We start from the raw sequence: 25,082 nt of genomic DNA, 5'->3' as shown, positions 1-25,082 counted from the left end.
ATAAAGTGTTCATAGTCTATGTGGCCTTTAATCCTTCAAAATGAATTCTTAAAACCCTGTAATTGGTGGGCATATATGAAAGACTGTTTATGGTGTCAGTTTAGTACAATCTCCATACCCCAAGGACAAGCTAATACTCACTAAGCACTTACTGGGTGTCAAGCACTATTCTGCATGGCTTACAGGGAATCATTCATTTAATCCTCAATACAACACCATGAGGAAAATGCCATCATTATTACTACATTTGATGGGGGGAAACTCAGGTTCAAAAAAGTGGCTTGACTTGCCTAATGCCACCTGCTAATAAGTTGAGGAGCTGGGATGCAAATGGAGGCTCTGCTTTCAAGCTTGCACTACTAGTAGAAATGAAGGGAGGAGCTAGAAGCACCTGCCTTAGTCGTGCTTCTCTCACTCATCAGGCAATTCAGGGCATCCATCCAAGCAGTTTCATTCTCCATTAAAGGAGAATGTCAATAATACACAGTTTTCCTTTTCACAGGTTTGTTGTGATAATCTAAGAAGATAAGGGAGGGAAGTAGTGTTTAATGAGCATCTACTATGAGCCAGGGGCCATTGGGGTGGATATGTTTCACATAACATCATTCATTGCTGCTGTCCCTGCTATTGCTATTGTGTGGTTCTCAAATTCTCTGTTGACTGCAGAGTCACTGCCATTTTCAGAAGATAGATTAACTGCCATCTGTTCTCATGTGTGGGTTTTCTTGTTGCCTCTCACGCCTGTCTTGTTCAACTGATTTCACTGGAGGCGTGAGATTATTTTTAAAGTGATACATGTTATTTGTAGAAAATTTGGGCAAAGGATTTGAAAAAGCGGTTTAAGAGGAGGAAGCTCAAAAGGCTCTCAAGCATTGGAAAAGATACTCCGAGACACTAGTGATGAGAGAAATGCAAATTAAATCAGTAATGATGTGTATAGCATTTCAGAGAGATCAATTATGCCCAGTGTTTCTGGGGCTGTGGGGACCGTCATGCATTGCTAATAGGAGGTAGACTGATGCTGCCATTTTGGAGAGCCTGTGATAACTGCTTGTTCAGATTAGGCCCACTCATATCCCATGACCCAGCAATTATACTCTTGGAGATGTATGAAAATGTCTTTGTTTTCTATATATTTATATATATATACGTATATACACATACATGTATACATATATATATACACACATACATATGTATGTGCACATATATGTATATGTGTATGTATGTATATGTAAAACACCATAATAGCACATAAGAGGATATTCTCACAAGGTTATTGTGATGGTAAGAGGGAGCTGGAGGTAAACTGGGTGTCCTCCGCTAGGAAAGTGGTTAGTTCAAATTTAGTTGAATGAACATAAAGGAGTATTGTGCATCTGTTAGAAGCAATTGGTTAGATAAACATTTATCAACATGACTGGATCTTAAGGACATAGTGCCAAATGTGAAAAGTAAGAAAAATGAGATACAGTATAAAACCATTTCCCCAAGTTAAAATGCATGTCCACAAAATGATACTCATTTTGTAAGTGCACAAAATGAGGCTCTCTGCTTTCAAGCTTATACTCTTAGTAGAGATGAAGGGAGGTACAAAAGAAGTACCAGTTAAACCCATCAGAGTGGTTGGATGAGGGATGAGGGGGAGAAGTGGGGAGATAAAAAGGGGAACAATAAATAAAGCAGAGAGAATCTTGCAAGAACAATGATAATAATGTGCCATAAACAGGATAACGATTAACTCAACCCCCTGAAAAGGAAAAAAGTTAGAAAATACAAGTCAGAACTAAGCAAGAAAATAAAATTATGCGTAGTTCCATTTACAGATAACTGTTAAAACTTCAGTGTGCATTCTTCTAGTATTTTATATGCATGTATGTGTATATGTGTATTTTATATATATCACACATATTTTTATTTACAAAGTAAATGAAATGTACTCTTTTTTTTTTGTACCCTAGCTATGACGAGGTACTAAGTTATCTCTAAAATGCCTTCCAATTCTAAGATGCTCTCCCTTCAGGGTGAATACCATATCATCATATTCAAATTTTAAACTGACTTGTGTTCAGCGTAACCCAAAATATATTTGCTAAAGACTCAGTGTCAACCATGAGATACTTAGTGCATTCAAAGGAAAATATATCTGCATTTGCATTTAATTCAAAAAGCCAAATTCAATTTGGCTTGATTGCTAAAGATCATTTCAGTGCACTCAGACCATTTCACAGGCTGACAGTTTAAGGTTGGATCACAGTATCAGAGGAGTGTTAATTCCAAATGGAACAAGTGAGGTTAAAAGTTGGTCTAATGTAGCAGGGAACCTTCCCATGTGAGTGCCTGAATGGCTTTTAATAGGCTAGAGCTGAACACGAGGCTTGTGGGATCTCAGTTCCCCGACCAGGGATCGAACCGGGGCCACGGCAGTGACAGCACCGAATCCTAACCACTAGACCACCAGGGAACTCCCTGAACAGTTTCTGATGACTGTTTAAAAACAAGTAAATCAGTGAATAATAGAGTTCTGAACCTTTAGTCTCTGTTTTGTATATGGACTGTGAACAACCTTTAATGAAGAGAACATTCCTCTCTGCCAGAGACAAAAGTACACAAAAGTCTCTCCAGGCCTCTTACAAAAGCCAACAGAAACCTCCCAAGGGAAACTCAGATTTCACATCATTGCACTGAGAGCAATAATGGAGTCCCCATTGGCTGTTGTTGCTATGGTAATCATTGCTGACCGCACAGGTCCTTCCTAATGATATTCTCAACAGGTTCACTAGTAGTATTTTCTCTCTCGTGTGTGTGTGTGTGTGTGTGTGTGTGTGTGTGTGTCTCTAGGTCTGTTTGTTTGCTTGTGGCTAAGTTGTCATGTTTTACTCTGAATCCAAAGTCAGAAGGTAGCCGACATCAGTGCCTTGCCCCTAATAAATGCTAAATGAAGATTTGTGAGGCTGGATTCAGTGCACTGGGTTTGGAAAAAAAAAAAAAAAATCAAAGTTATGAGGAGTTTCACAAATCTCTGCAGTTCTCAAAGTGTAGTCCTGGAAATCCATGTTGCTGGCTACCTTCTCTTGTGAACAGTTCCAGCTGCTCATTAGAGTAATCAGCAAACGTGAGGTTTGCAACTCTCCAAACTGCAAAAGCCAGGAGGGAGTAGCTATTTTAAAACTGCCTGCTTTAGGATTTATCAGTAAGCTTTTCTGGGGGAGGGAGCAGCATGGACTTAACAGGCTACTGGCTACTCACCAGGTTGCCTGGTCTCTGGGGGTTGCTTGATAGTGGTTCTCACAGCCAGCTGAGTATAATCCCTTCTTTGGGACACTGGTGCATTCCAGGTGTGGGAATCACTCAATGGTATAATATTAAGACTGTTTTAAGACTTTCCAATCCTGAGATTTCCCCAAACCTGAACTGATATTATAATTTTATCAGATTTTTGCTATGCCTCCAATGAAAACATGATTCCCCCCCCCCATAGTAATATATTACTTATGGTTGTAGAGTATCATGAGCCTTATATGGAATCATTCTTTCCAAAAAGAAGGGAAGGAGAACATCCAAAGTTTGGAGGTAATTTAATTAAGCATTTTTGTTAAGTTTTGTGTTTGCAAAATGCGTTTCAGTTGGCTCTCATTTACCCTACAAGCCTAGCCACTCCTGCCCCCAGTGTCCCTCTCAACTTTACTAAGAATTAAACATTCACAGCAACAGGTAATTTTCTTTGGACATTGTCCCCAAACCATGTTTTTCACTGGCAGAGGAGAAGATGCAGATAAAACTGTGCTTAACATCTGAAAAGTAGCTGTTCCAGAACCTATTAAGTCCCTTGTGAAATCACAGTGAGGCCGAGGGCCATGACTCCTTCTCCACCCAGGATTCTGCTTCCCATGGATATAAGAGATCGATGCCAGGGACTGTCAGTTTACTGTAAGGGTGTGGGAAAAAAAAAAAAAAAAGCTTTGTTAAGTTCTAGGCAGTGTTGTGTGGGGCCATCACTGCAGACCAAGAGTGGGAGGACTGGACTCGACACTGGGCTCTATCATTTTCTGACGGTATGGCCCTGATTGCGTCCGTAACCTCTCCTACTTGTAAAATGAAGACATCTGCCTTCTTGTCTCACAGGCGGTTGTGTCAGATGAGTAACGTGGATCATTCTTTGCAGTTTCTGGAGTGCTTTGGATATGTGCTAGCTTCATTCACCAAGGTCTGATGATTCTACACAAGCTGCAAAAAGCATCTGCACACGTGCCTTTTCTGAGTCTAGGTTGTCAGGCTCCTTAGGCTCCTCAGTTTGAACAAGGTGTTGGAGTGTATCCCAGAATACCAGATAAGAGAGGAAAGGAAAATAACATAGAAAAGAAGGCAAAAGTGTAGGTACTCCCCTCCACCCACTCTCCCACTCCATTCAACACACTGATTTTATTCAGCAGTCCTTTTTTGCTTTGTATGCACAGACAGAGCCTCTTGTGATAAATGTGCATGAACAGAAGAGTATAAACACTCATTTAAAAATAAATTGAGATGTAGTTGGCTGCAGCCATCTGACAGAGCCCTGGATCTCTCTTCCGCAATGTCATCCATTTGTAGCCCATTAATTCATGGTCTTTAATAATTTTTTCGAGGTAAGTCTGAAGTTTACTTTGTTTTATCTATGAAGAAAGGACCCACTGAGCAAATGAATAGTGTAAATAAATTTGACAAGAAACATATTAACCTGCTTAAGAGAAAGGGCTGTTTTCAAATGCCTTACTTGCATCTATTTGCATCCTAACTATGTACTGATTATGAGCAATTCTAGTTGTTAAAGTAGTCCTACGAGGATTTCTACTTGGTAATATTTTATTACCATTTAATTTGAATTACTCTAATAAAACTCCACTTCTTTAAAACTCGTCCATAATTCAGTATTGTCACACAGATCTTCCTTCCATCAGTATGAATTTGTTATAAGGTATTATTGTAATTAATTACATGCTTCTAAATCCCTTGGAAACTGGCTGGTACAATTACATCCTTTGAACAAGACTTTCAGTTTCCCTTGGATTCTTAAGATAAAAATGTCTTGACACTTAAATGGCATTGCTAAAGTTTGGATGCAGAGAAGAGTTGCCTGTAGAAGCCAATTAGGGAGGTAGGTAATTAGTTATGTCCACTATGACTGAATTTTAGTCCATGTAGGAGGCCAACTTCTTCAAGACCCTGAAAACTTGGTTAGATTTCTGTAATTACATAAACAAACCTTTATTCATAAAACAACTTCTGCCCTTTGCCTTACCTGTAGTGAACACTGAGTTAATACTTGATGAATGAAGGTATGAGGATACATACATCTTTGGGGTTTTCCTTTTTCTTTCATATAGACTGTCTTAATATTGAACAGTCTGTATTATGATAGGAACTCTGCAAGAGGATTGTGTTGAAAGCACTACCTGTGTTCATCCCATCCCTCCATTTACCCATCTTTCAAATATTTGGGGGGTAACCTACTCTGGAACCAGTCAGGCATAGGGAAGAGACAGAGTCTCTGCCCCCATGCATATCATATTCAGTGTACAAGCCTCTTAGCCTTTAGTAGAGAGATTGGTAGTGTTTTGCGTCTCACTATACTCAGAGTTGCTGTGTACTTGGTCCAAGTCCTATCCCAGCCATCCTTCTGTGGTTATTGCTTTGTGCCTGATTGGGCCACTAGTTACAAGGCAGGTGCTATGGACAATAGCTTATTCCTACTTTATGTTTGTGTCTCATATTTTTCACTGTATGCTACAATTATGTAACATCTAGGGACGCTCCAATACTAGGGATCCACAGTTCTAAGTAAATAAAGTAGCTTTGTACTAAAGGTTATAGCTAATATTTTTGAGCATTTACTTTGTCTATGCCAGACACTCTTCTGAGAACATCTCGTATGTTCTCTCATTTAATCCTCAGAGTATCCATGAAGTGAGTGTTATTATTATTCTCATTTTACAGATAAGGAAACTGAGTCACACAGGAATATACTTGTATAAGAGTTTCACAGAAGCAAACTCTTCCTTTCTTTAATAGTAAGACCATTTTGGCATCCCAGTTTTTTCAGATTGTTTCCACATATTACCTCACTTGATCTGGCACATCCATTCCCATTCATTTACGTGGGAGAAGTGAGGCAAATGAGGGTGAGTCTCTTCTTTCCATGGTTCTGCAGGTCAAGGACTGTAGTACTTAAACCAGGGCTTCTGAATCCTGGTCCAAGACTCTTCCTCCTTCTTTCTGCTCACCTGACCAGAAGTCTAATGAAGACTTGGGCCTCTCAGTTGTCATGAGAGATTATGAACCTTGGTGACTTTAAGCAGTTATTGGGAGAACATTATTATGTAATGTGTTTCATATCCACTCCATTTAGTTGAGGATCTAGTACCAACTCCCAACTTTTTTTTCCTGCTCCTTTGTTGTATTAATATTTGGAACCTACCCTTAACAGTTCTAGAGTAAAAAGCCAGTTCTGTGCCCAGGGAATCAATGCTACTTGGGAAATAAATCATATAGTTTGCTTTAGCTAAAAGGAAAAAACTCCCACAAATTTATCTGTCATTTTGATTCATTCTTTCATCCTTTGTAGTACATTTTCAGGGTCTCAGAGAAACTGCTCTGTCTATGAAGGTGCTTGTTGAAGCATCTTGTTTTACATGTGATCAAAATGGAGAGAGCACTTCTTTTGACAGGAAACTTCACTTCTTGTTACTGAAAACCGTCACAACAGTCATTATGTCTGGCTTTCAGACATTTCCTGGAGTTAGGAGAACAATAGACAGTTAAAATGGCAGTGTCAAGAGCATTCTGGGGTTTTATAATGAGTACCACGGGAAATTTTTTCTCTTGAGTTTGTAAGAAAAAGGTAGGAATATTTGGGAGGCTGGAATAATGTGAAAATGAATTTTAATGCTGTATTTTTAAAAATGGAGTGTTCTTTCTAACCTTTGGAAGTTGAAAAAATTAATTTTATACCATGGTTCTCATTTTCTTGTTACTGAGTTGAAAGTGACTAAGGGAAATTTCTCTTCAGCTGTCCCTCTCTGCATTTTAAGTACTCTCCCAAAAAAGACACATTTTTGGCTTTCTGACTTTTTATTTGATTAAACATCATTTAGAGTTCTTGGATCCAGTTTATTGGTTCTTAAGTTTTATATATGTTCAGGGCTTCTGAGGCTTATGATTTCTAATTTAGCAGCAAGAGTTATTTCTTTGCTTCCTCCTCTCCTCCAACTCCAAAAAACAAAGAAACAAACAAAAAGACTCAAGCATTAGGAAGAGATGTTAATTTTGGCTTATTTTTTGTGTATTGCAGTGTGTTTTTCACAATTTTTACCTTAATTTACATAGCTCTAATAGGATTTCTTAATTTCTAATCATTTTGAAATATTTACTGTTCAGCACATTAAAAGCACAGGCTTTGTAAACAATTTATGTGAGCTGCTGCTTCCACTTCTGCAGTTTCTCAGTTACCACAACAGCTGTGGATGGTTTAAGAGACTCCTGTGTTAGTTACACGGTATATACCTGAATGGTAAAAATAACCTGCTGGCTTTATTTTTTTTTAAACTAATAATATGAAAGCAGTTATGAATTATTAACATTTTTAAAGTATAAGACTTACTTTGTTTTAAAATTAATTAACATTTTAAAAAGCTATAAAGTGAAAATAAGTCTTCCTCCCTATTCTCTGATTCCTAAGTATCATTATTTAAAGGTAACTAGTATTAAAGTTTCTGCAGATCCTTCCGGAAATGATCTATTTTTTTTTTAATTAATTACAGAAGTAATGCATGTTCATTGGACAAAAATCTCAAAGACTATAAAAATGTCTAACATAGAATATCAAAGTTTTCACATAATCTTGTTATTTCCTCAGAATTCTATTAATAGTAGATACAATGATATATTTAATGGCTGCTTAGTATTCTGTTGTAAGGCTGTACCATAATTTACTGTTAATTCTATATTATTTTCTTTTTTTTTTTTGCATTTTTTTAAATCAGTCATCAATTTTATACACATCAGTGTATACATGTCAATCCCAATCGCCGAATTCAGCACACCACCATCCCCACCCCACCGCAGTTTTCCCCCTTTGGTGTCCATACGTTTGTTCTCTACATCTGTGTCTCAACTTCTGCCCTGCAAACCGGTTCATCTGTACCATTTTTCTAGGTTCCACATACATGCGTTAATATACGATATTTGTTTTTCTCTTTCTGACTTACTTCACTCTGTATGACAGTCTCTAGATCCATCCACGTCTCAACAAATGACTCAATTTCGTTCCTTTTTATGGCTAAGTAATATTCCATTGTATATATGTACCACAACTTCTTTATCCATTCGTCTGTTGATGGGCATTTAGGTTGCTTCCATGACCTGGCTATTGTAAATAGTGCTGCAATGAACATTGGGGTGCATGTGTCTTTTTGAATTACGGTTTTCTCTGGGTATATGCCCAGTAGTGGGATTGCTGGGTCATATGGAAATTCTATTTTTAGTTTTTTAAGGAACCTCCATACTGTTCTCCAGAGTGGCTGTATCAATTTACATTCCCACCAACAGTGCAAGAGGGTTCCCTTTTCTCCACACCCTCTCCAGTATTTGTTGTTTGTAGATTTTCTGATGATGCCCATTCTAACTGGTGTGAGGTGATACCTCATTGTAGTTTTGATTTGCATTTCTCTAATAATTAGTGATGTTGAGCAGCTTTTCATGTGCTTCTTGGCAATCTGTATGTCTTCTTTGGAGAAATGTCTATTTAGGTCTTCTGCCCATTTTTGGATTGGGTTGTTTGTTTCTTTAATATTGAGCTGAATGAGCTGATTATATACTTTGGAGATTAATCCTTTGTCCGTTGATTCATTTGCAAATATTTTCTCCCATTCTGAGGGCTGTCTTTTCGTCTTGTTTATGCTTTCCTTTGCTGTGCAAAAGCTTTGAAGTTTCATTAGGTCCCATTTGTTTATTTTTGTTTTTGTTTACATTACTGTAGGAGGTGGATCAAAAAAGATCTTGCTGTGATTTATGTCAAAGAGTGTTCTTCCTATGTTTTCCTCTAAGAGTTTTATAGTGTCTGGTCTTACATTTAGGTCTCTAATCCATTTTGAGTTTATTTTTGTGTATGGTGTTAGGGAGTATTCTAATTTCATTCTTTTACATGTAGCTGTCCAGTTTTCCCAGCACCACTTATTGAAGAGACTGTCTTTTCTCCATTGTATATCTTTGCCTCCTTTGTCATAGATTAGTTGACCATAGGTGCTTGGGTTTATCTCTGGGCTTTCTGTCTTGTTCCATTGATCTATGTTTCTGTCTTTGTGCCAGTACCATATTGTCTTGATTACTGTAGCTTTGTAGTATAGTCTGAAGTCAGGGAGTCTGATTCCTCCAGCTCCGTTTTTTCCCCTCAAGACTGCTTTGGCTATTTGGGGTCTTTTGTGTCTCCATACAAATTTTAAGATGATTTGTTCTAGTTCCGTAAAAAATGCCATTGGTAATTTGATAGGGATTGCATTGGATCTGTAGATTGCTTTGGGTAGTAGAGTCATTTTCACAATGTTGATTCTTCCAGTCCAAGAACATGGTATATCTCTCCATCTGTTGGTATCATCTTTAATTTCTTTCATCAGTGTCTTATAGTTTTCTGCATACAGGTCTTTTGTCTCCCTAGGTAGGTTTATTCCTAGGTATTTTATTCTTTTTGTTGCAATGGTAAATGGGAGTGTTTCCATAATTTCTCTTTCAGATTTTTCATCATTAGTGTATAGGAATGCAAGAGATTTCTGTGCATTAATTTTGTATCCTGCAACTTTACCAGATTCATTGATTAGCTCTAGTAGTTTTCTGATAGAGTCTTTAGGATTTTATATGTATAGTATCATGTCATCTGCAAGCAGTGACAGTTTTACTTCTTCTTTTCCAATTTGTATTCCTTTTATTTCTTTTTCTTCTTTGATTGCCGTGGCTAGGACTTCCAAAACTATGTTGAATAATAGTGGTGAGAGTGGACATCCTTGTCTCGTTCCTGATCTTAGAGGAAATGCTTTCAGTTTTTCACCATTGAGAATGATGTTCGCTGTGGGTTTGTCGTATATGGCCTTGATTATGTTGAGGTAGGTTCCCTCTATGCCCACTTTCTGGAGAGTTTTTATCATAAATGGGTGTTGAATTTTGTCAGAAGCTTTTTCTGCATCTATTGAGATGATCATATGGCTTTTCTTCTTCAATTTGTTAATATGGTGTATCACATTGATTGATTTGCGTTTATTGAAGAATCCTTGCATCCCTGGGATAAATTCCACTTGATCATGGTGTATGATCCTTTTAATGTCTTGTTGGATTCTGTTTGCTAGTATTTTGTCGAGGAATTTTGCATCTATATTCATCAGTGATATTGGTCTGTAATTTTCTTTTTTTGTAGTATCTTTGTCTGGTTTTGGTATCAGGGTGATGGTGGCCTCATAGAATGAGTTTGGGAGTGTTCCTTCCTCTGCAATTTTTTAGAAGAGTTTGAGGATAGGTGTTAGCTCTTCTCTAAATGTTTGATAGAATTCACCTGTGAAGCCATCTGGTCCTGGACTTTTGTTTGTTGGAAGATTTTTCATCACAGTTTCAATTTCATTACTTGTGATTGCTCTGTTCATATTTTCTGTTTCTTCCTGGTTCAGTCTTGGAAGGTTATACCTTTCTAAGAATTTGTCTGTTACTTCCAGGTTGTCCATTTTATTGGCATAGAGTTGCTTGTAGTAGTCTCTTAGGATGCTTTGTATTTCTGCAGTGTCTGTTGTAACTTCTCCTTTTTCATTTCTGATTTTACTGATTTGAGTCCTCTCCCTCTTTTTCTTGATGAGTGTGGCTAATGGCTTATCAATTTTGTTGATCTTCTAAAAGAACCAACTTTTAGTTTTATTGATCTTTGCTATTGTTTTCTTTGTTTCTATTTCATTTATTTCTGCTCTGATCTTTATGATTTCTTTCCTTCTGCTAACTTTGAGTTTTGTTTGTTCTTCTTTCTCTAGTTCCTTTAGGTGTAAGGTTAGATTGTTTATTTGAGATTTTTCTTGTTTCTTTAGGTAGGCTTGTATAACTATAAACTTCCCTCTTAGAACTGCTTTTGCTGCATCCCATAGGTTTTGGATCATCGTGTTTTCATTGTCATTTGTCTCTAGGTATTTTTTGATTTCCTCTTTGATTTCTTCAATGATCTCTTGGTTATTTAGTAACATATTGTTTAGCCTCCATGTGTTTGTGTTTTTTATGTTTTTTTCCTTGTAATTCATTTCTAATCTCATAGCGTTGTGGTCAGAAAAGATGCTTGATATGATTTCAATTTTCTTAAATTTACTGAGGCTTGATTTGTGACCCAATATGTGATCTATCCTGGAGAATGTTCCGTGCTCACTTGAGAAGAAAGTGTAATCTGCTGTCTTTGAATGGAATGTCTTATAAATATCAATTAAATCTATCTGCTCTATTGTGTCATTTAAAGCTTGTGTTTCCTTATTTATTTTCATTTTGGATGATCTGTCCATTGGTGTAAGTGAGGTGTTAAAGTCCCCCACTATTATTGTGTTACTGTCGATTTCCTCTTTTATAGCTGTTAGCTGTTGTCTTATGTATTGAGGTGCTCCTATGTTGGGTGCATATATATTTATAATTTTTAAATCTTCTTCTTGGATTGATCCCTTGATCATTATGTAGTGTGCTTCCTTTTCTCTTGTAACATTCTTTATTTTAAAGTCTATTTTGTCTGATATGAGTATTGCTACTTCAGCTTTCTTTTGATTTCCATTTGCATGGAATATCTTTTTCCATTCCCTCACTTTCAGTCTGTATGTGTCCCTAGGTCTAAAGTGGGTCTCTTGTAGACAGCATATATATGGGTCTTGTTTTTGTATCCATTCAGCAAGCCTGTGTCTTTTGGTTGGAGCATTTAATCCATTCATGTTTAAGGTAATTATCGACATGTATGTTCCTATGACCATTTTCTTAATTGTTTTCGGTTTGTTTTTGTAGGTCCTTTTCTTCTCTTGTGTTTCCCACTTAGAGAAGGTCCTTTAGCATTTGTTGTAGAGCTGGTTTGGTGGTGCTGAATTCTCTTAGCTTTTGCTTGTCTGTAAAGCTTTTGATTTCTCCATCAAATCTAAATGAGATCCTTGCCGGGTAGAGTAATCTTGGTTGTAGGTTCTTCCCTTTCATCACTTTAAGTATATCATGCCACTCACTTCTGGCTTGTAGAGTTTCTGCTGAGAAATCAGCTGTTAACCTTATGGGAGTTCCCTTGTATGTTATTTGTTGTTTTTCCCTTGCTGCTTTCAATAATTTTTCTTTGTCTTTAATTTTTGCCAATTTGATTACTGTGTGTCTCGGCGTGTTTCTCCTTGGGTTTATCCTTTATGGGACTCTCTGCGCTTCCTGGACTTGGGTGGCTATTTCCTTTCCCATGTTAGGGAAGTTTTCGACTATAATCTCTTCAAATATTTTCTCTGGTCCTTTCTCTCTCTCTTCTCCTTCTAGGACCCCTATAATGTGAATGTTGTTATGTTTAATGTTGTCCCAGAGGTCTCTTAGGCTGTCTTCATTTCTTTTCATTCTTTTTTCTTTAGTCTCTTCCGCAGCAGTGAATTCCACCATTCTGTCTTCCAGGTCACTTATCCGTTCTTCTGCCTCAGTTATTCTGCTATTGATTCCTTCTAGTGTAGTTTTCATTTCAGTTATTGTATTGTTCATCTCTGTTTGTTTGTTCTTTAATTCTTCTAGGTCTTTGTTAAACATTTCTTGCATCTTCTCGATCTTTGCCTCCATTCTTATTCTGAGGTCCTGGATCATCTTCACTATCATTATTCTGAATTTTTTTTCTGGAAGGTTGCCTATCTCCACTTCATTTAGTTGTTTTTCTGGGTTTTTTTCTTGTTCCTTCATCTGGTATATAGCCCTCTGCCTTTTCATCTTGTCTATCTTTCTGTGAATGTGTTTTTGTTCCACAGGCTGCAGGATTGTATTATTTCTTGCTTCTGCTGTCTGCTCTCTGGTGGTTGAGGCTATCTAAGAGGCTTGATGGGAGGCTCTGGTCTGATCTAATGTTCTCTTTATCTACACACACACACACACACACACACACACATAAATATACATAAATACATATACATACATATATAAACATAACACACATGTATACTTACATATGTATATATGGAAATGTATATGGATTCTGTTGTGAAATATGTTTTTCTTAGCAATATATCTTAGATATCTGCCCATATCAGTACATATAGATCTACCTCACTTTAATGGCTATATAGTATTCCGTTGTCATGGCATGTCATAATTTAACTTACCTTCTCTTTATCAGCATTTGGGTTGTTTCCAGATTTATCCTGTTGCAAACAATGCTGCAATAAATATCTTTGGACATATCTTTTCACATTTTTTGGTAAATATATTTGTAGGATACATTCAAAGCAGGGGAATTACTAGTGAAAGTGTGTGCATTTTTAGTGTCACTAAACAGTGCAAATTGTCCTCCAGAATTACTGTATCAATTTATACTTTCACCAACAGTGTATAATATGTTTCACTTCAGTAAATGCTCACTGAGTACTTACTATGTGTCTTCACTAAAATAGGATCTCGGGATAAAAATTGTCCTTGTCAAGTCATGAAAGTGAATAAAAAGCCCCTACCAGGGTCAACTTTTTGTTCTATTCCTGGCCTAAATTGGCAACTCCCCCATTCTGCATCAGTGGCCTTGCTTTCCTTGTGGAAGGCAGTAGCTTTTGTTTTCCTCCAGGATCTGACGTGATGATCTTGTCAGTTGCTTTCAGGAGCTAGGATCCACTGTTGCCCTCTGTTCTGAAGCGTTACCAGGCAAGCACAGAATTTTATCAGCAGAACAGCACAAAGGCAGGAGAAACACAGTTTATTCACTGTTGAAACCTCTTTGTCCTTCACCTCTATGGGTTCTCAGAGAAAGTAATAGATACCAACTATTTCTTCAGAATTCGCTGAGGGGGAAAGTATGGATCAGTCATTTTGGAACCACGTTGGTTTCTGATACCAAAATTACCTAAATGAGTACAATATAATCTGTAAGTTAAAATACCTGAGGGTCCTAAGTGCACAACATAATGGATGGATAAACCTGGTTTTCTGAATGGAGGCAAATGTACTGGTAATTCAATTCTTATAGCTGAGGATGAGCAAGATCTCCGGTTCTCTAAGAATTGAAATTTCCCTAGATCTAGCCCAGAGTGAACGCCTTAGAGCTGCCCACTCTTGGGCCATCGCCTTGAGCCTGTGGGTACAATCCCTGGGGCAAGAGGAGGCTGCAGTTTGCCCAACAGCTGTGTGTGCTCCAGGCCAGTACCCGGCGAAGCTGACTTGGCAGCTGCTCTTTCCACAGCCAACCCGCCAGCCCCTGCGTGTGTTCTGAAAGATAAAGAAGAAAAAAGTAAGCCCCTTTAGAGAGGTTGGAAGAAGCTGGTAGTTGCTAGGCAAGTTAAAGTAATTCAGTGTCCTTGCCAAACGTCTGCCATGCAAATAGGGAACTTTCAAGGAAGGGGAGTGAGATGGTGGGGCATGTTGGTTGCCATAGGAATGTTTCCCTGATTGGAACAAGACCACAGAGTGGAGAGAGCAAGACGGCTGCATCTATGGTTCTTTCTGCTTGGGAATGGGGGCCCAGAGTGGGCAGTGGAGCAGAGGTAAGCCATGGGGAGGAAGGGGCTAAACCCAGAAAACGTTCTTTAAGGCTAAGGGTGTGGGAAAGGTAGAAGGATGGTACATCCTGTGAAGGGAGGACGGCCCCAGCAGATGAGACCCTAGATGCCCTGTGAAACTAATGGCTTCTGAAGCTAAAATCAGGCAGGAGGAGTAAGAATAGTTTAACTCAGGAAAATTATGTGATGAACTTCTATGCTATTCTGAAGATCTGAGACTTGGAGAAATTGCAATCTAGAATTAATTCAGGGAGAATTCTGATTAGAGTCTGGAATAAACCCAGGTTTAAATTCGATGTAGATTTAAAATAGTGAAATTTAGTGGGAAGAGATACTTAATTTGAAGGTATTTTTTAATTTTTGTAAATATTATATCTTTAATTCATAAAACAAAGGTAGTGATTAAAGATTTGTTATTTAATTATGCTGCTATATTAAGTTCTGTTTTTATAGGGGGAGAAAAAGCACAATTGACCAAGTTGTGTGCTACTGGTATCAAACCTTAAAGAGACCCTCTGAGATGAGCTTACTGCTCCATTAATAAGCACCTTACACATCTGGTGGCAGCTTCCAGAATGACAGCTCAGGGTCCAAGCAGAAATCACAGCTTTTAGCTTTTTCAACTGTTGAACCTTGAATGTACTATTTAACTTCTCTGTGATTGATCAGTTACCAGCTCTTAAAATGGATGTGAGAGCTAATCCTTGCCTCTCTGGAATGTTGTGAGCATGGATGCTGCTGTCATTGAATACAATTTCTGGGGGTGGTAGAAGATCCCGAGGTTCCTATGATGATAATGATAGGCTTAGTTTTTTGTGTGTTTTTTTTTTTGCCTGTATCTTTTTTTTTTAAACATCTTTATTAGAGTATAATTGCTTTACAATGGTGTGTCAGTTTCTGCTTTATAACAAAGTGAATCAGTTATACATATACATATGTCCCCATATCTCTTCCCTCTTGCATCTCCCTCCCTCCCACCCTCCCTATCCCACCCCTCTAGGTGGTCACAAAGCACCGAGCTGATCTCCCTGTGCTATGCGGCTGCTTCCCACTAGCGATCTGATAGGCTTAGTTTGTCATAGTGATTTAGGTCAAAGATCTTCTGGGGTTTTTTTAGGTTAAAATCTTAAGGGGAACTTTCTTTAGCTGATGAAGTTTTTCTTGTTCATGTGAAGTATATATAATTATTATCATTTGCCATATATTTGATTTTTGTGTTCAGAGGGTATTTAAAGTAGTTTCTTCTTTAGAATATATGTATGTATATATATTGGGATTATATGTAGTTGTTTCTTTACTTTTAATGTGGTTTCTTTTTTGGGTCATATAAAAGAAGAATAATAGAACGTGATATTTATTATCAAATATTTGAATTATAGAGACGCATAAATACAAAGGCTGCCATACGACCCACATTAGGGGTTACTGTTCTGTTTCAGAGCTCACTCCCTTCGTCAGTGTCTTGGTCTGCAATTTTAGTGTCGTTTTTACTTTAATTGATCAGATACTGGTTGATTGACACAAATTAATCTGAGGATTGTAAACCAAATGTCAAATTTTAATTTACTGGGAGAGTGTAATTAGAAAGACTATCTTTGGACTTCCCTGGTGGCGCAGTGGTTAAGAATTCGCCTGCCAATGCAGGGGACACAGGTTTGATCCCTGGTCTGGGAAGATCCCACATGCTGTGGAGCAACTAAGCCGGTGTGCCGCAACTACTGAGCCTGCGCTCTAGAGCCTGCGAGCCACAACTGCTGAGCCTGCATGCCACAATTACTGAAGCCCACACATCCTAGAGCCTGTGCACTGCAACTACTGAAGCCCACGCTCCTAGAGTCGGTGCTCCGCAACAAGAGAACCCACTGCAATGAGAAGCCCGTGCACCGCAATGAAGAGTAGCCCCACCCCGCACTGCAACTAGAGAAAGCCCACGCGCAGCCAAAAAGAAAGAAAGAGAGGAAGGGAGGGAGGGAGGAAGGAAGGAAGGAAGGAAGAGGAAAGGAAAGGAAGGAAGGAAGGGGCATATCTCTTAAAAAAAAAAAGACTATCTTTGGACTCTTCAGACGGTATAACCTTTCCCTAGTTTGATCTTGACAAAGAAGCCAAAATATCTACTGGTTATGATGTTTTTTAAAAAATGATATTCTTATCTAGACCTTCTAGAATCTAAGCAGCACTATCTAATAAAAATATAATGTGAACCTCAAATATGAGCCTTCTACGTAATTTTAAATCTACTACTAGCCACTTAAGAGTAAAAGGATGGGCTTCCCTGGTGGCGCAGTGGTTAAGAATCCACCTGACAATGCAGGGGACACGGGTTCAATCCGTGGCCCAGGAAGATCCCACATGCCGCGGAGCAACTAAGCCCGTGCGCCACAACCACTGAGCCTGCACTCTAGAGACCGTGCTCTGCAACGAGAGAAGCCACAACAATGAGAAGCCTGTGCACTGCATGAAGAGTAGCCACTGCTTGCCTCAACTAGAGAAAGCCCATGCACAGCAATGAAGACCCAACACAGCCAAAAAAAAAAAAAAAAAGAATAAATAAATTTATTAAAAAAAAAAAAAGGAAACAGGTTAAATTAATTTTAATATATTTAACCAAATGTATACTGAAATTACCATTTTTAACAGTAATTAATATAATTATTAATGAGATATTTTGCATTTTTCTCATATTAAGTCTTGAAATCCAGTGTACATTTTTCACTTATAGCACATCTAAATTTGAACAGTAAATTTTCACAGAAAACATATGATCTATATTTAGATTAAAATTTACAGTTGAAAAGGTGGATTCACATACCCAAGTCATTCCAAACATGCATATCAATTTTCCATTAACTGAATCATGTCTATTTCTAAATTTAATTTAACTAAAGTTAAGTAAAATTTAAAATAGAATCAGTCCCTCTGTGTCCCTGGCCATGTTTCAAGCACTCAGTAGCCTTGGCTAGTAGTGGCTGCCATACTGGATAGAGAGGACTGTTTTTCTCCAGCTTCCTTTCTTTACTCCCACATACCTCAGATTGTGAGACCTGTCTGAGAACTGTAATGGAGAGAGAATCTCACTTCATAAACATGGAACTACAAAGAGTTTACGTTCTTAAAAGGAAATTTCCATTCAAACTATCAGTATATTAGAACCTGCCTGGCAAGGAGTTGTCTGTCTGGTTGACCCTACTTTCTCCACCCTTCTCCCAGACATACCCATATTGTCTTTCCAACAGATAAAAACATGCCAACATTGACAGCATGCCTCACTCAGCCTCCTCTGGGCTTGTCCTCCATGCTGGCTCGTTTCCATTACATCAGTGTATTTCCTGGTTATAGGCCCTCCTTTATCTTTCTCATTGTTTCATTCTCCACATTTGGCTCTAATTTTTGTTTTAGTGAAGGATTCAAATGTTCAAATTCCAGTTTAGTTCTTAATTAAGGTCGTAGTGTTTGATTTATGTTAATTTGAATAAGGAATGAGGAACTTTTCCTCCTCTGCCCCTTGCTCCAGACTTCTAGAGTGGCTGGGCCAGGAAACTTCACTCTCCCCTCTACCCATGCAAGTATTTTTCTTTGGGCAAATCAGGGTTCTTCAGTATGGTCACCTGTGGTTAGACCTGTTAACCTTTAAGAACCTCTCTTTTTCCCTAGGCAGGAGGAATTAAGAAATATGTAGATAGGGGGTAGGTAGGTAATGACTTGGAAGATAAAGACCCCCCTTTAGTCTTGCCAGAATATTTTGCCCAGCACCTTGCTTGGGTCTGAACCTTGTTTGGCACATAGCCTGATAGACCCCATCACCAGGAGGTTATAGAGCACAGAGTTCATCAGTTCCTATTGGGTACCTGCCACTTTAAAGGGACATTATCGATGATACTGTTGAAATTCACCCTTCATGTTCTGGAACGTATAAAGTGAAAACTACTTACAGAGCCTTTCCAGACGAGGAAATAATGTGTTATCCAAGACAGTAATGAGTCCTTCCTAGGCAAGAAAGGTAACTCAGAAATTCAGCCTGTTGAGTCATTTTGAACTGTTTTGAGTAGGAATGCACATTGTGCCCCTTCCTCATTACCATCAGAATCAAATAATTTTTAAATAGGACTTTGTGGAATGATTATCTGTGACAGCAGGAAAACCTTGGAAGCCAGTCCCTAGTCTATGAGCTGTGAGAGGTGTGACATCAGGAAAGCCATTGGCTTGCTCTGGGCCTCACTTCTCACCTGTCAAGTGAGAGTGTTAGACCAGGTGGTCTTGAGGCACCTGTCAGCTATCACATGTTTTGGTCATCTCGGCTAATTCCACAGCTTCCCAGATGAAGAACCAGAGGCCTGCAAAGTCACTTCCTGAGATCATGTAGCAATTGGGAGGCAGGTTTCTGGTTCTCAGTCATGTGCTTTGTGTACCCCAGGAGCTTCATCTTGCACTTAGAGGCTGAGCATGAACCAGATGAAGATATCCAGAAGGGTAGCTTGTTCTGTCTTTCCCCATAACATCATTTTGTCTGCTCATATTTTGAGGTTACTGGCCAAAACCTCTAAAACCCCTGGGTTACCTGTTTTTTGCCACCTTCAGTAATTCAGTTCAGGCATCTCTGTGGCATAAAGTCCCCCAGTGACTTCTAAATGAAAAGATATATATCAGTTCTTTGTTGCTGAAGATGCATGATAATAAAGGAAAAAGCAGCTGGAATGCAGAGTTAAATTTGCTCAAATATTTACCATTTAAACAACAACTAAAACAAAGCAAAGCAGAACAGAGGGCCACAGTGAAGTGCTCCTGTTCAAGTTCCCGGTGTGGGCTGGAGGCCTACTTCCAAGTGTTGGAGCAGCACTCACAGGTAGGCAGCTGAGCCTGACTTTCTCTGGATGGCACTTTTAGCAGGCAAATGCAGGGGCTTTATACTCCTTTAGGCTGGCATTCAGTTTTAAAAAGAAACCAAACAGAGGTGTTAAGGAAAGGAAACTTACTGATTTCCTATTAGTTGTACGAAGTATGCTAAATATTTCTATATATTGGCTCATTTAATTCTATAACCACCCTACAAGACAGGTATTATTTCCATTTTACAAGTCAGTAAAAGTACTCAGAAGAGTTATGTAGCTTGTCTAGAGTCACACAGTAAGTGAACAAGGATTTTATTTGGCTCTAAAATCTGATTACTTTCTACTAATTCCACTAACATCCAATAGCAGTGATTTCACTTTGGTTCCATTGAGTTTGAGGAGGACACCTGATGCTGTGCTGAAGATACCAACATAAATAGACCAAAATGAAAGGGAGATACAGTAATGGAGTAAATTTCATTTATAAGCAGAGGTTGTTAACCTGCATCTCAGAGATCCTTTGAAGATACTGAAAGCAAAAATATTAAAGAATTTTTTTAAAATAATAGGTTTATAAAGATACCCACTAATCAGAATCATTGATCAGTGGCAAAAGATCAGTGGTAATCCTAAATCAGATTTAACTTTCAGTGGTGGTGCTTGCTACTTTTTGGGTAAAATATCGTACCATCATTTTGGTTTTTAAGAAGGCATGTTGTTTGGGTTGGTGGTTCTCAGTCTTTTATCCTTTGGGTACATGAGAGGATGACATTTTCATTCAATGTCCTTCCCATAGTTTATGAATGACAACAGTTATCTAGTGCTGCACAACAAAGTTAGCGTCTTAAAGCAACAACTATATTTATTTTGCTCACAGATCTGCAATTTGGGGAGGGCTCAACATGGACTGTTCACCTCTGCTCCACTCAGCATCAGCTGCATTGGCTTGGAGGCTTTAATCATCTGAAGCTCACTCACTCATATGTCTGAAGCCTGGGCTGGGAAGACTAGAACAGCTGGGCTGCTCTGGCATCTCTATTTCTTTGTGGTCTCTGCAGCATGACTGCTGCAGGGTAGCCAGACTTCTTCTGTGCTAGCTCAGTGCTCTCAAAGCACATGACCCAAGAGAGGAAGTCAGGCAGGAACCTTATCTTTTATGACCCACCCTAGGAGATCACACATCATCCCTACAGTGCATTCTGTTCATTGAAGCAGTTACAAAGGCCGGTCAGGTTCAATGGGAAGGGAAATAGATTCCATCTCTTGATAGGGGAGTGGAAAGTTTCTGGAAGAGCATGTGGAACAAGAAATACTGCAGTAGCCTTTTTTGGAAAATACAGTCTGCTACACAGATAAGCCAGGCTATGGGTTATATGCTGATGCCTAAGCCAGATGTATCTCTGGGCATTTCTCACCCACCCAAGGGAGCATATTGGTATGCAAATGAAATATAATTTATTTCCCTATAATGCAACCCACCATAATTCACACTCTTCAAAAAAGTAAATCATCTGCAAAATTTTGGTGCTCTCTCTACCATTAGAAACAAATTACTTGTAAAACATGAATGGATTAGGCTAATGAGGTAGATAGGTTACTCTCCCTAAATTTTCCATCATTGTTGAGCCTATGCCTGTTGAATGTTCCTGAATTGTCATCATATTTCTGCTTTTCTGCCTTGCGCGCAGAGGTAAACAGCCGAATATTTATATAAACACCTTTGCATAGAAGCCTTTCCATTTAAAACTAAAAAGTAGAGACAGTTACACTTAAAACTGAATGTTTCCTGAAGGGGTTTATTCTAGAATTTTATAACATCTGCTGCCTCCTCTTTGGGAGATGAAATGATTATTCAAGACACACTTCTCAAAGTTTACAAAATTAGTATCTTCTCTCAAGCGCTACTTGTAAAATGTGGGAACGCTGTGGTGTGGCACACAACAGACTTATGTACTTTTTGCATTAATTGGACTAAGTTTGTTCTAGACCTTTTTTAAAACTGTAAAATATTTCATCCATATTAAAGAGAATATAAAATTTATATGTACGGTTTAAAGAACTAGAAACATGAATACTTGTGTACACACCATCCAAATTAAGAAGTAAACTATCACCTTCCTTATCCCCTGGAGGGCAAACCATCTTGACTTTTGTGTTAATCATCCCCTTTCTTTCCTTTATAGTATTACCATATCTATAGTAAAATCCTTTATTTGTTTGGATCTTCATTCAGTGCTTTTCACTTCAATTAAAAATACTTTATATAAAAAACTTGTACATCTTTTGTCAGTTTTACAGTTGACCCTTGAGCACCATGGGTTTGAACTGTACAGGTCCACTTATCTGTGGATTTTTTCCAATAAATATGTGCTCCAATACTACACAATCTGCAGTTGGTTGAATTTGAAGATGTGGAACTGTGGATACAGAGGGCCGACTGTGAAGTTATATTTGGATTTTTGACTGCTCAGGGGTCAATGCCCCTGGCCCTCGTGTTGCTCAAGGGTCAACTGTATTCCTAGGTACTTTATATTTTTGTTGCTGTTGTTAATGAGGTCATTCTGATTATTGCCAAGTATGAACATGCAGTTGATTTTTATGTATTCATTTTGTGAAAGTCACATTTGCTAAATCTCACTACAGGCATACTCATTTTATTGTGCTTCACTTTATTGCACTTCACAGGTATTGCGTTTTTTACAAATTGAAGGTTTGTGGCAACCCTGTGTCAAGCAAGTCTATTGGCATTTTTCCAACAGCATTTGCTCAGCTGGTGTCTCTGTGTCACATTTTGCTAATTCGGGCAATATTTCAAACTTTTAAATTATTATTATGTTTGTTATGGTGATCTGTGATCTTTCATGTTACTATTGTAATTGTTTTGGGGCACCAAAATTGTTTTGGGGCCTTCTATTGGAAGAAGATGCCATCTAGGACTTTCATAGCTAGAGAGGAGAAGTCAATGCCTGGCTTCAAAGCTTCAAAGGACAGGCTGACTCTCTTGTTAGGGGCTAATGCAATGCAGGTGGTGACTTGCATTGCATGTTTTAGTGAATATTTAAGTGACATGTTTTAGTGAATATTTTAAGCCCACTGTTGAGACCTACTCTCAGGAAAAAGAAAAAAAGATTCCTTTCAAAATATGACTGTTCATTGACAATGTACCTTGTCACCCAAGAGTTCTGATGGTGATGTACAGTGAGATTAATGTTTCCATACCTGCTAATACATTATCCAGTCTGTAGCCCATGAATCAAGGAGTAATTTCAGGTCTTATTATTTAAGAAATACATTTCATAAAGCTATCCCTACCATAGATAATGATTCCTATGATAGAGCTGGGCAAAATAAATGGAAAACCTTCTGAAGAGGACTCAGCATTCTGGATGCCATTAAGAACATTTGTGATTCATGGGAAGAGGTAAAAATATCAACAGTACAGGAGTTTGGAAGAAGCTGATTCCAATCCTAATGGATGACTATGAGGGGTTCAAGACTTCATTAGAGGAAGTAACTGCAGATATGGTGGAAATAGCACGAGAACTAGAATTAGAAGTGGAATCTGAAGATGTGACTGACTTGCTGCAAATCTCATGATAAAACTTTAACAGATGAGGAGTTGCTTCTTACGGTTGAGCAAAGAGAGTGAGTGGTTTCTTGAGATGGAATCTACTCCTGGTGAACATGCCCTGAAAATTGTTGAAATGATATCAAAGGATTTATATTATATAAACTTAGTTGATAAAGTAGGAGCAGTGTTTGTGAGGATTGACTTCAGTTTTGAAAGTTATGTGGGTAAAATGCTGTCAAACAGCATTACATGCTACAGAGAAATTGTGAACGGACTAGTCGATCAATGCAGTAAGCTTCATTGTTGTCTCATTTTAAGAAATTGCCGGGAATTCCCTGGCGGTCCAGTGGTTAGGACTCCACGCTTTCACTGCCGAGGGCCTGGGTGCGATCCCTGGTCTGGGAACTAAGATGCCACAAGCCATGCAGTGCAGCCAAAAAAGTAAAATAGAAGGAAGAAATTGCCATGGCCACCCCAGCCTTCAGCAGCCCCCACCCTGATCAGGCAGCAGCCACCGACATCGAGGGAAGACCCTCTGCCTGCAAACAGATTAGGACTCGCTGAAGGCTCAGATGATGGTAGCATTTTTTAACAATAAAGTATTTTAAAATTAAGATATGTACATTTTTTTTAGGCATAATGTTATTACACACTTAGACTACAGTATAGTATAAATGTAACTTTTATATGCCCTAGGAATCAAAAAAATTCATGTGACTCACTTTATTGTGATATTCACTTTATTGTTTAAATCTTATCTATCCTGACTGATTTTTGTCTGCTGAAGCTGTCAATTACTAGGAGAATTATATTGCAATTTCTCTCTCTGGTGATTTGTCCATTTCTCTAGTTACCATGTCAGTTTTTGCTTTGCATGTTTTCAGGTAATATTAATAGATACATGCAGGTTTATAATTCTTGTGTTTGTGTGTTGTTCCATGTTTTAAGTGTGTCTTTTACAGGCAACATATAGCTAGATTTTTATTTATTCAGTTTAAAAATATTTACCTTTAATTAGAAAGTGGGGTCTTTTGCATTTATTGCGGTTAATGATATATTTAAATTTATTTCTGTCTCGCTATTTTATGTACTTTTATTGGTGAATGTTTTCTATTTTTCCCCCCTTTCTTCTTGCTACCTTCTGAAATGATAATTTTTTTCCCATTCCAGCTTTTCTGCCTACTTCTTTGGAGGTTCTATGCTTTATGTCTACTCCCTTAGTAGCTGTTCTTGCTGCTTCAGCAGACATACTCTAAATTAAAGTTTCTATTTAATGAGTATGTTACCACTCATGCTCCAAAATTCAAAGACTTACCTCTCTTCAGCTTCCCTATTCTTCTTCCACAAATTACAGATTTTTCTTATAGTTTTAAATAAAGTTTGCTTGGTTTTATCCATCTGTTTGTCGAGATTTTCCCTCATTACTTTCTTCCATTTTGAAGTTTTCATCTGCAGTCATTTTCCTTCTTTCTGAAGTATCTCCTTTAGAATTTCTTTTAGTGAGTTTTTTTTTTTTAATAGTGAACTCTAAACTACATGTCAATGATACAGAGATGAATAAGAAACACTTCCATAAAGTATATAATTTCAGTGTAACTAAGTACAAATTCGAGATTAGGACAATGTGTTGCAAGCACAGAGAGGGGAGGCTAAGTATAAGGACCAGGGGTGTGGGGAACATCTCAGGAAAGGAGGTGGAGGGCTATGGGTGTGTTCACGGAACATTCATCAGCGCAACAGGCTGGAGCTTAGGAGTGGGTTGGTGCCAGGTGGAGCTAGAGAGGTTAGCTAACTAGCTAGTGGGTTGTGGAGAGCCTTAAATGCCAAACTGAAGGCAACAGAAAGTTGGGGGGGGGTTTAAAGCAGTGGGGTGACATGACTAGATGCATTATTTAGGAGTGAAATGTATGACTGCATGGTGAGCCATGGGTGCAGTAGTCATCCGCGGGG

The 25,082-nt window shown here is 38.3% G+C and overlaps 1 protein-coding gene and 1 non-coding gene across 6 annotated transcripts in view; one reads left to right on the top strand and one right to left on the bottom strand.

The window, feature by feature from the left end:
- TMEM108 (transmembrane protein 108) overlaps positions 1 to 25,082 on the top strand; it is a 362,221-nt gene that overhangs the window by 106,405 nt on the left and 230,734 nt on the right. Inside the window, exon 1 of one of the 5 annotated variants that reach the window (XM_059921926.1) lies at positions 19,509 to 19,575. The exons of the other annotated variants lie outside the window; for them this stretch is intronic. The gene's annotated coding sequence lies outside the window, so the exon portion shown is untranslated. Of the gene's footprint in view, positions 1 to 19,508; positions 19,576 to 25,082 lie in introns of those variants that run through there. 5 annotated transcript variants of the gene reach the window in all.
- Positions 2,393 to 2,464, bottom strand: TRNAD-GUC (transfer RNA aspartic acid (anticodon GUC)). Its single transcript has one exon. It is a non-coding gene; the product is annotated as a tRNA-Asp (tRNA).

The sequence above is a fragment of the Balaenoptera ricei genome, chromosome 4 (genome assembly GCF_028023285.1).
Source record: "Balaenoptera ricei isolate mBalRic1 chromosome 4, mBalRic1.hap2, whole genome shotgun sequence".
In the NCBI taxonomy this organism is placed as follows: Eukaryota; Metazoa; Chordata; class Mammalia; order Artiodactyla; family Balaenopteridae; genus Balaenoptera; species Balaenoptera ricei.
Note: the sequence above shows the minus strand (reverse complement) of the source record. Positions and strands in the feature narration are given on the sequence as shown.